The sequence below is a fragment of the Peromyscus californicus genome, unplaced genomic scaffold, assembly GCF_007827085.1.
Source record: "Peromyscus californicus insignis strain IS unplaced genomic scaffold, ASM782708v3 Scaffold_12__1_contigs__length_115047231, whole genome shotgun sequence".
Taxonomy (NCBI): Eukaryota; Metazoa; Chordata; class Mammalia; order Rodentia; family Cricetidae; genus Peromyscus; species Peromyscus californicus.
Window position 1 is genome coordinate 25,440,123 of NW_026294413.1, and position 7,946 is coordinate 25,448,068.

The following is a 7,946-nucleotide window of genomic DNA, read 5'->3' on the forward strand; positions in this document are numbered from 1 at the left end:
ATCTTCCTTCAGTCACGCTTTCCCTTTGATGGTGACGGGTTGAAAGACACTTGCTGAGAACCTCGAAGTGCTTACACCGCGTGAGAGACTCTAAATTCACTCTCTGGCACTAACGAAAACGAGACAAACGACATTGGACTCCAGGGGAGACACCTGCTTTCCCATCGTAAAGCTGTCCCGTCTGTTCTGGAGGAAGGTCGTGAGTTCTAGCATGAGGGACTTCAACCTGGCTGCTCGTTTGTGGAGGAGCACCGGTCCCACAGCAGGAGAATGGACACGAAGACAGCACTGTCGCCTTCTGCTGCTTCTTGTCATAACACAGGACATGAAGATGCTGTAGAAAACACTGGAAAAAGACAGCTAGACAGAGCTGAAGAAGCAAATGGGGGAAATAAAGACGCCAACGAAACAGAGGAAGAGAGAGTGAGAGTGGATGAGTGGGCACGGTCGGTCTATAGGTGAATCACGAAAGAACTAAAGGCAAACCTGACTTTCGCTTAAGTTATTTCATCTGATTCTTCTAGAGGCATTCAGCACTTACAATCAGGCCCTCTTCTAGATGAGAATCAAAGAGGCACAGCCCTGGCCCTTGTGGGGATTGAAATGTTAGGAGAGAGAATTTTTTGAAAATAATTTCTAAAAGGCTGGAAATGTCGCTCAGTTGGTAGAGTATTTGCCCCGCATGCACAAAGCCCTGGGTTAAATACCCAGTGTTGGTTATTATGCGGTGCTGTGTTATTCATTAAGTGGCGCTGTTTACCGTTGGAGAAAAGCCACCAGGCACGACAAAACCCACTCTAAGAGTTTATGAGGGGAAGGAGACAGAAGCGGGTGCTTAGGCCTATGGAAAGTGATTGTGAAGGAAGAGAGAGAGGAAGACGAGGAGGAGGGAGGGATCTGTGACCGGCTTTTTATGAATTCCCCGGCACATGCACACGTGTAGCTACGCCACGCATGCGCATAGATTACGTGATCATGCAGCTCACAGATTACGTGATCATGCAGCTCACAGATTACGTAGGACGTAAAGGCCTGGAAAGACTAAGCATCTTGCCTGGCTACTGGACAGCGCATGGGCGGTCGTGTAGCTGGGGGAGTGGCCAGGAATTCCAACACCCAGCATTACACAAACTGGGCGTGGAGGTGACAGCTGTAATCCCAGCCCTTGGGAAGTAGAGGCCAGAGGATGAGGTATTCAAGGCCATTCTCAGCTACACAGTGATTTCAAAGCCTGGCCTATGTGAGTCCCTGTCTCAAAAACTAAAAAAAATAAAAGTGAATCACCCAAGTATCCAAATGTGCGAAGTTCCAGACGGAAAATACAGGACACGTGAGGGTCTGGAGCTATAGCAACGAGACCGTCTCCTTGAGGAAGTGACTTTAAACAGGAAGCCCGAGGAAGAAGAAGGCAGGTACGGAGTGGCAGCACTGTGGACCCCAGCGGTCACCCAAGGCTGGGGTGGCAGGAAATGTGAGCCAGAGAGAGGGGACTGTGGGCAAGGAGAGTGGGAGATTCCAGAGAGCCAAACAGTCCTTTGGGGCCTCGAGTAGCCTTGGTTCTTTGTCCCAGACCAAAAAAAAAAAAAAAAAAAAAAATCTTACGTTTTGGCCAAAAAAATGACTTCAGAGTCGACCCCGGGGCTGCTGTGTGAAAAGGGATTGGAAAGTAGGCACAAACAGAGGCGAGTTAAAGAGAACCCATTCCGTGGAGTTCAGGAAAGAGGTGGAAGACATGTGGATGAGGGAGGAACTCTGGATGGGATCAACAAATAACCCAGAAAGATAGGCAGGCTGTCACACGCCTGTAATCCCAGCAGGGGAGAATGTGTCAGGAGAATCCCAAGTGCCAGGCCAGCCTGGGCAACAAGCAAAACCCTGTCTCAAAATAAAATTTACAAGTCATGTGCTACCTCGCTTCAGAACCATATAAGAGGGTCTGGGCAGATGGCCCAGCACTTAAGGGACTGCTGGGCAAGCATGAAGACCTGAATTCAAATCCCCACAGATGCATAAAACAAACAAACAAACAAACAATAAGTGAATAAATAAGTAAATATCAGATTTGGTATGGCATCATGCACCTGGCTATAACTCCACTGCCATGAGGGTGGAGACAGGAGGATTTCTCGGGCTGACTGGCTGCCAGCCTAGCTCCAGGTTTGGTGAGACACTCAGTCTCAAGGGAAGTAGCTCGAAAGTGATAGGGAAGGACACTTAACATCCATCCTTACCCCACCCCTGTTCATACATACAGGCTCAGGAATGCACACGCACATAAAACACACATATACACTACCTCCCCTCCCTGCACATGAACAAAAAAATTATAAAAAAGAAAAGATCTGAGGCCTTCCCATCACACTAGACTGAAAATCCAAACCAGGCACTCCAGGGCATCAGAGGACCAGCCCCACGCTCCTCTGGGACTTGGGGTACCCCTCTGCTGAGTGAACTGTAACCCACTCGACTTCGCTTCATTTCTTAGACTCTCCACATCCTTTTCCAGTCCTGCTCCTATGTCCCCTGGGGCACCTGAAGTCTCTTTCCTGCCTCATCATTCCCTGTCCTGGAGGAGACTGTCTCCCGTTTCTAGCGGACATCCATGTCACCTCCACTCTTCTCTGTCACAGCTGCCCATTCGATAACTTTACTGAACATCTGCCCTGCACAAGACTCGGAAAGATACAATGGCAAACGACACAATGGAAGTCTCTGCCCTCGTGAAGTTTACATCCCAGTGGAGGGGGCCAGTGGAGGGGGCAGTGGAGGGGGCCAGTGGAGGGGGTCAGTAGAGGGCCAGTGGAGGGGCCAGTGGAGAGGGTCAGTAGAGGGGGCCAGTGGAGGGGGCAGTGGAGGGGGCAGTGGAGGGGGAATAGATAACAACAGAATGTGCAGTTAATGTGCAAATTCTACGTAAATTATAGAGCAGTACAAGGACGATAACTACTTCAAAAGAGAAAAGGAAAACAGGAAACTTGGGGAACAGGATGGAGCAGACTGCAGTTTTAAGTAGGAGGAGTGCAGTAGAATTCATTACAGGCAGCACTGACCAAGACTCAAAGGAGATGAATGGTAGTTAACGTTGGGGTTTACTTTCCTTGTGGCATTTTTATCATTACATTTATCCTACTTGCAGGCGGGCCGTGGTGGCGCACACCTTTAAACCTAGTGCTTGGGAAGCAGAGGCAGGCAGATCTCTGAGTTCAAGGCCAGCCTGGTCTACAGAGTGAGTTCCAGGACAGCCAGGACTACACAGAGAGAAAAAACAAACAACAACAATCTGCTTGATTTTGTCGCCCTCCCTTGCTCTCTACCACACACACACTGGAAGGTAATGGCCCTCCAAGCAGAGACTAGTGTGTCCTGGTCCTTCTTGTACTCCTCGATCTTGATACAAATATGAGCTAATGCAAAAAAGAACCAAGGTTTGTAGTGCCCTCCAAGTCAGGTATAATGGTACATGTCCTGTACTTCTAGCATGGGTGGTGGAGGCAAGAGGATCAGGAGTTCAAGGTCATTGTTAACTACATCGTGAGTTTGAGACCAGCCTAGGCTACACAAGCTCTGCCTCCAAATAACAACAATAATAATAACGATGATGATGATGATGATTATAATAACAATAATAATAATAAGGAAAGTTTATAAAGTGCTCTCCAGTCAAATTCCATGCATTACTAAACATACTAGTCTAGACCTGTTAAGCAGAACAAAGGTGAGTGGTCCAAACCAAAGATTTCTGCCGGCCCACCACATAGCCTCCAGTTTTCCTGTTTCTTTTCTACCAATTGTTGGTATTTCAGGCATGTGCCATTATACTCTACCTACAAATTCAAAGCCTTTCTTGTGGTACCAGGTGAACATATTCCTTGGCTTGGCCACTTTTATGCTACAGAAGCATAAAACTAGACCCTGGCATCATCCATGGGTGGCCAAAACGGGGCCAGACGAGGAAGGCCTCCAAAGCTGCTGATGGCATCCCCTAGGGAAAGGCACTGTTTTCATAGAGGTCTTTCTAGGCATTCTTGTGTCCTTATACCTCGATACAAAGATGTCATTACATTTTTTTTTATTCTGTTCTGGTTTTTCTTCCTTTTACAGCAGGGTCTGACCTCAAATTCCCAGAACCCCCCTTGCCTCACCCTCCTAAATATTAGGATAGCAGGTATGTATCACCACAGCTGGCAATTACAAATATTTTGTACTGAGACTGCCTGTGGATAGCATGGCCTCTTGGGGTGGGGGGTGGGGGGTGGGATTCTGACTAGGATGAAGTCAATGCAAAAGGAAACATTGATAGAGGAGAAAGATAGCCAGATGACAATGGTGTGATGAGAACTTCTGGATCTATTTCACTCCCAAAGTCAAGTTCATTCTTTAAACTTCTGAGTTAGGTGAGAACTTAGAGTCTTTACTAAAGTTGTTGCTTATAAATAGGATCATTATGAAGTGTGTTCACCAAGTAAAAGCTGAAAAGTATTTAATCATGTCCTTCTCCTCCCCTCCTCCCCCTCCCCCTCCTCCTCCCCCTCCTCCTCTTGCTCCTCCTCCTCTTGCTCCTCCTTCTCTTGCTCCTCCTCCTCTTGCTCCTCCTCGCTCCTCTTCCTCCTCCTCCTTCTCCTCCTCCTTCCCCTTCTCCTTCTTCTCTCCTCCTCTTTTTCCTCTCATTCCTTCTCCTCCCCTTGATCTTTCTCCTCTCTCCCCTCCCCCTCTTTTAAACTAGCCATATTCCTGGGAGGAAGAAACATTTTCTTCAGTGGTGTAGCCACTGGGAAAGTGTCCATACTCTTGTGAACAAGCTTTCGCCTACACTTCTGAAAACCATCCTTTAAAAAAAGAGCATAGCCAGCTTTATCTTCTGTGTCTGCTCCCTCCCGTTATAAAGTAACAAGCTCTCATCCTCATAGATGGAGCCCTGTGCCTTCCCTTCCATAGGCCTGTCAGCTAAGGGGCTGGAGAGATGGCTGGGCCGTTAAGAGCATGTGTCCCTACAGAAAATCTGGGGTTAGAGTCCCAGTACACACATGATGGCTAACAACTTCTGTAACTCAAGGGTCCCTGATGCCCTCTTTTCTGGCTTCCACAGGCACCAGGCAAAACACTAATATACAGAAGGAAGGAAGGAAGACAGGGAGGGAGGGAGGGAGGGAGGGAGGGAGGGAGGGAGGGAGGGAGAGAGAGAGAGAGAGAGAGAGAGAGAGAGAGAGAGAGAGAAAGAAAGAGAAAGAAAGAGGAAGAGAGGAAGGAAGAAACCTTCTTGAAGGGTTGTAGCAACAACAAAATAGCAGATATACTAGGTGCTACAAATGGAGAAGTGCAAGATGTGGCATTCAAAGAAAAGAACTCAACCTAATCAGGAATGCTTGAAGGGTGCGGGAGTTCCAGGTTCTCAGGGGAAGAAAATCTACAGCAAGAAACCGGCAAGCCCTGGGTTCCAGAATGGCAGAGAAAGGCGTTTCAGATGGAGAAGAGCATCTCCAGGCCCCAGCTACTGAAGATCGTACGTCAGGAGTGTGTGCACGGCTAATACCCAGAGAGTCTCAGGGAAGTGACTGTGTGGACTTATGTGTCACATGACTTTGTCAGGGTCACCTGTCCAAATGTAAGCACACTCTTTTCCAAAACACATTTGCAATTTTGCATATAAATTCTACATTTATTTTTACAATTTCTTTACCAAGCACATACAGTTAAGCTGATTGCTCATTAATAATATTGTTTAGTAGTCTCATTATGGAAGACTACAAATCACGTATCTGTCAAAAGCTACAAATGTTTTAACATATAAGCTGTTAATAGTTTTATTAAAATAATTTCTATAACTCTTATTAAAGATGAGGTTTCTGCTGAACAGCATGTAGTCTAAATGGACAAAGGTTATGCCTCACATTCTCTACAGACACATAGAGCTATATGTTACAATAATAAGGCTTTGTATAATGAGATCATATATCATCCAGCTGGAATAAAATGAGATTTTGAAAACAAAGTTATTGTATTATTAAACAGGACATGAAAAAGACATTTCTCCCCTTAAAATGTTGCTTTGAGTTTAAATAGAAAATATTTGTATGGGAACAAGTAATAATAACTCATGAACAATTCTGCTTCAACAAGTTTCTTTTGGGGGCGTGCCATAAAGCACTTCATTTCAAAACTCTTGTCACACTTATGGATAAGGTCACTTAGGTCACAGGCAAGCCATAGAGAGTGGGTAAAAGGCAGACACAGCATCACCGTTCCCTCAGGGAAAGGAGAGCTGGCCACAGAAGAGATGCCTCTTGGTCTTCACATACTGAATGCAGGAAAAGAAGGTTGATCGTCACAGAAGTGAGGGGTGGCCTGTATGCACCTTATCATCAGGATGGCAGCTGCAGCAGCTGCAGCCTCTGTGCCCTCCTCAATGACCTCCACAAAGGACTTACACACGACCTTGGACAGAAACAAGCCTTGTTGGAAGACATTCCTAAAAATCCCACCCTGCCCTGCTCGAAGGAACTACATGCCCAGCCTGCACAGGACCTCCTTCATATCTTAATTCCCCTCCAGTTTAAATCACAGGAGGAAAACTTCCACCCTTTCTTCGTGCATCTTGTCCAGCCTCATCCACTCTATGAATTTCTCTTATTTCCTTTCTCGTCATTTTCAGTTCAACATCTTCATCTGGAAGCATGACGATCATGTTCAGTTCATTGCCAACACAGGGAAGCAACAGAACCTTGGGTAATATCTCTCTTATAGGTCATCTTAAAAGTAGACTGCTTAAACCTCATTTGCACACATTTCCCCTCATTCTTGGTGACTTTGAAAGGCGTCTCCTGAGTGTTCTCTTTCTTAAACTGCTTCTTGAAGTTTCTGTGAAAGTAGACGGCATTCACAAGGAGCAGCAGAGTGTCTGAAATCACTGTACTTGAAGACAGCAACTCTTCGGTCTTATCTTCTATCTTTTTGGCTGAGTGTTGATGTGTTTTGGGGACTGCTCTGTAGCACCCATAAAGTCCAGCTCTCCCATCTCTGCTTGACAGAACTTGAGGCAGGAACATTAAAAGAATTTTAAAAATCACAAGTCTTTTCTTGAAGAACTTTTGGCTGTTTTGAGCAAGTAGGTACTGAGAAGTGACTGGAAGCTCTGGTGGACATCTCCACCTCCATTGCCACTACATTTATTCAAAGAATGTTCCTGAATCATCTGACTTTCATTGTTTCCCTTTGCACCCACGAAGACCATGGCCAGAGCTGAAGAGATGCTCATGGGTAAGAAAACTACATTTCCAAGCTGTCTTCACTCAGTGTTGTCAAAAGGCTTACAGCCAAGATGCCATTTGCTTCTGGCAGAGAATCCATGATGGCCAACCAGGGACACTTGGTTCCCCAGCCAGTAGCAAGCAGAGCAGAGATGTCAACATTTCTTAATGAGTCAATATTTTTGCTTGCAAAGAGCATTCTTCTGATTTGTTAGCATTCTGGAGAATATCTTTTAGTTGAAATACTCTATCACTACTTCCATGTTGCCTCACAAGGGCAAATCTGTTCGTTTTGTGCAAGCCCCACATCTGTTTTATATGGAAGACTGCTATTTCTCACATGCTAAAAATACATATTAGAACCAAAAAACCCTCCCAATGACTACCCAGAGTCTGCATGTTCACTGCAAGTATTCAGTGTGCCTTGAATTGCACAAAGCCAACACTACATTTGCATGTGTTAACATTTCTGCTTTTCGTAAAGAGTATTCTATTATTATTGGACACATTTTCAGGAAGAGAGGCAATGCTCATTTTTCCCCTAGGAAAGTAAGCTTGGGCATGAGCAGAGCTAGCTAGCTTCCTGGGCCAGTGCTTGAAGGAAAAGAGAGATGGCAAGTTGTATGATGAAACCAAGAGAAGATTGAACTCGAAGACAATCAACGCCAGTAAGTTGGAGTCATTGCCATCAACTAGACTTTC

At 45.8% G+C, this 7,946-nt stretch overlaps 1 pseudogene; it reads right to left on the reverse strand.

The window, feature by feature from the left end:
• Nucleotides 1-6,244: 6,244 nt before the first annotated feature.
• Nucleotides 6,245-7,344, reverse strand: LOC128107850 (serpin B6-like; annotated as a pseudogene).
• Between the last annotated feature and the right edge of the window lie 602 nt (nucleotides 7,345-7,946).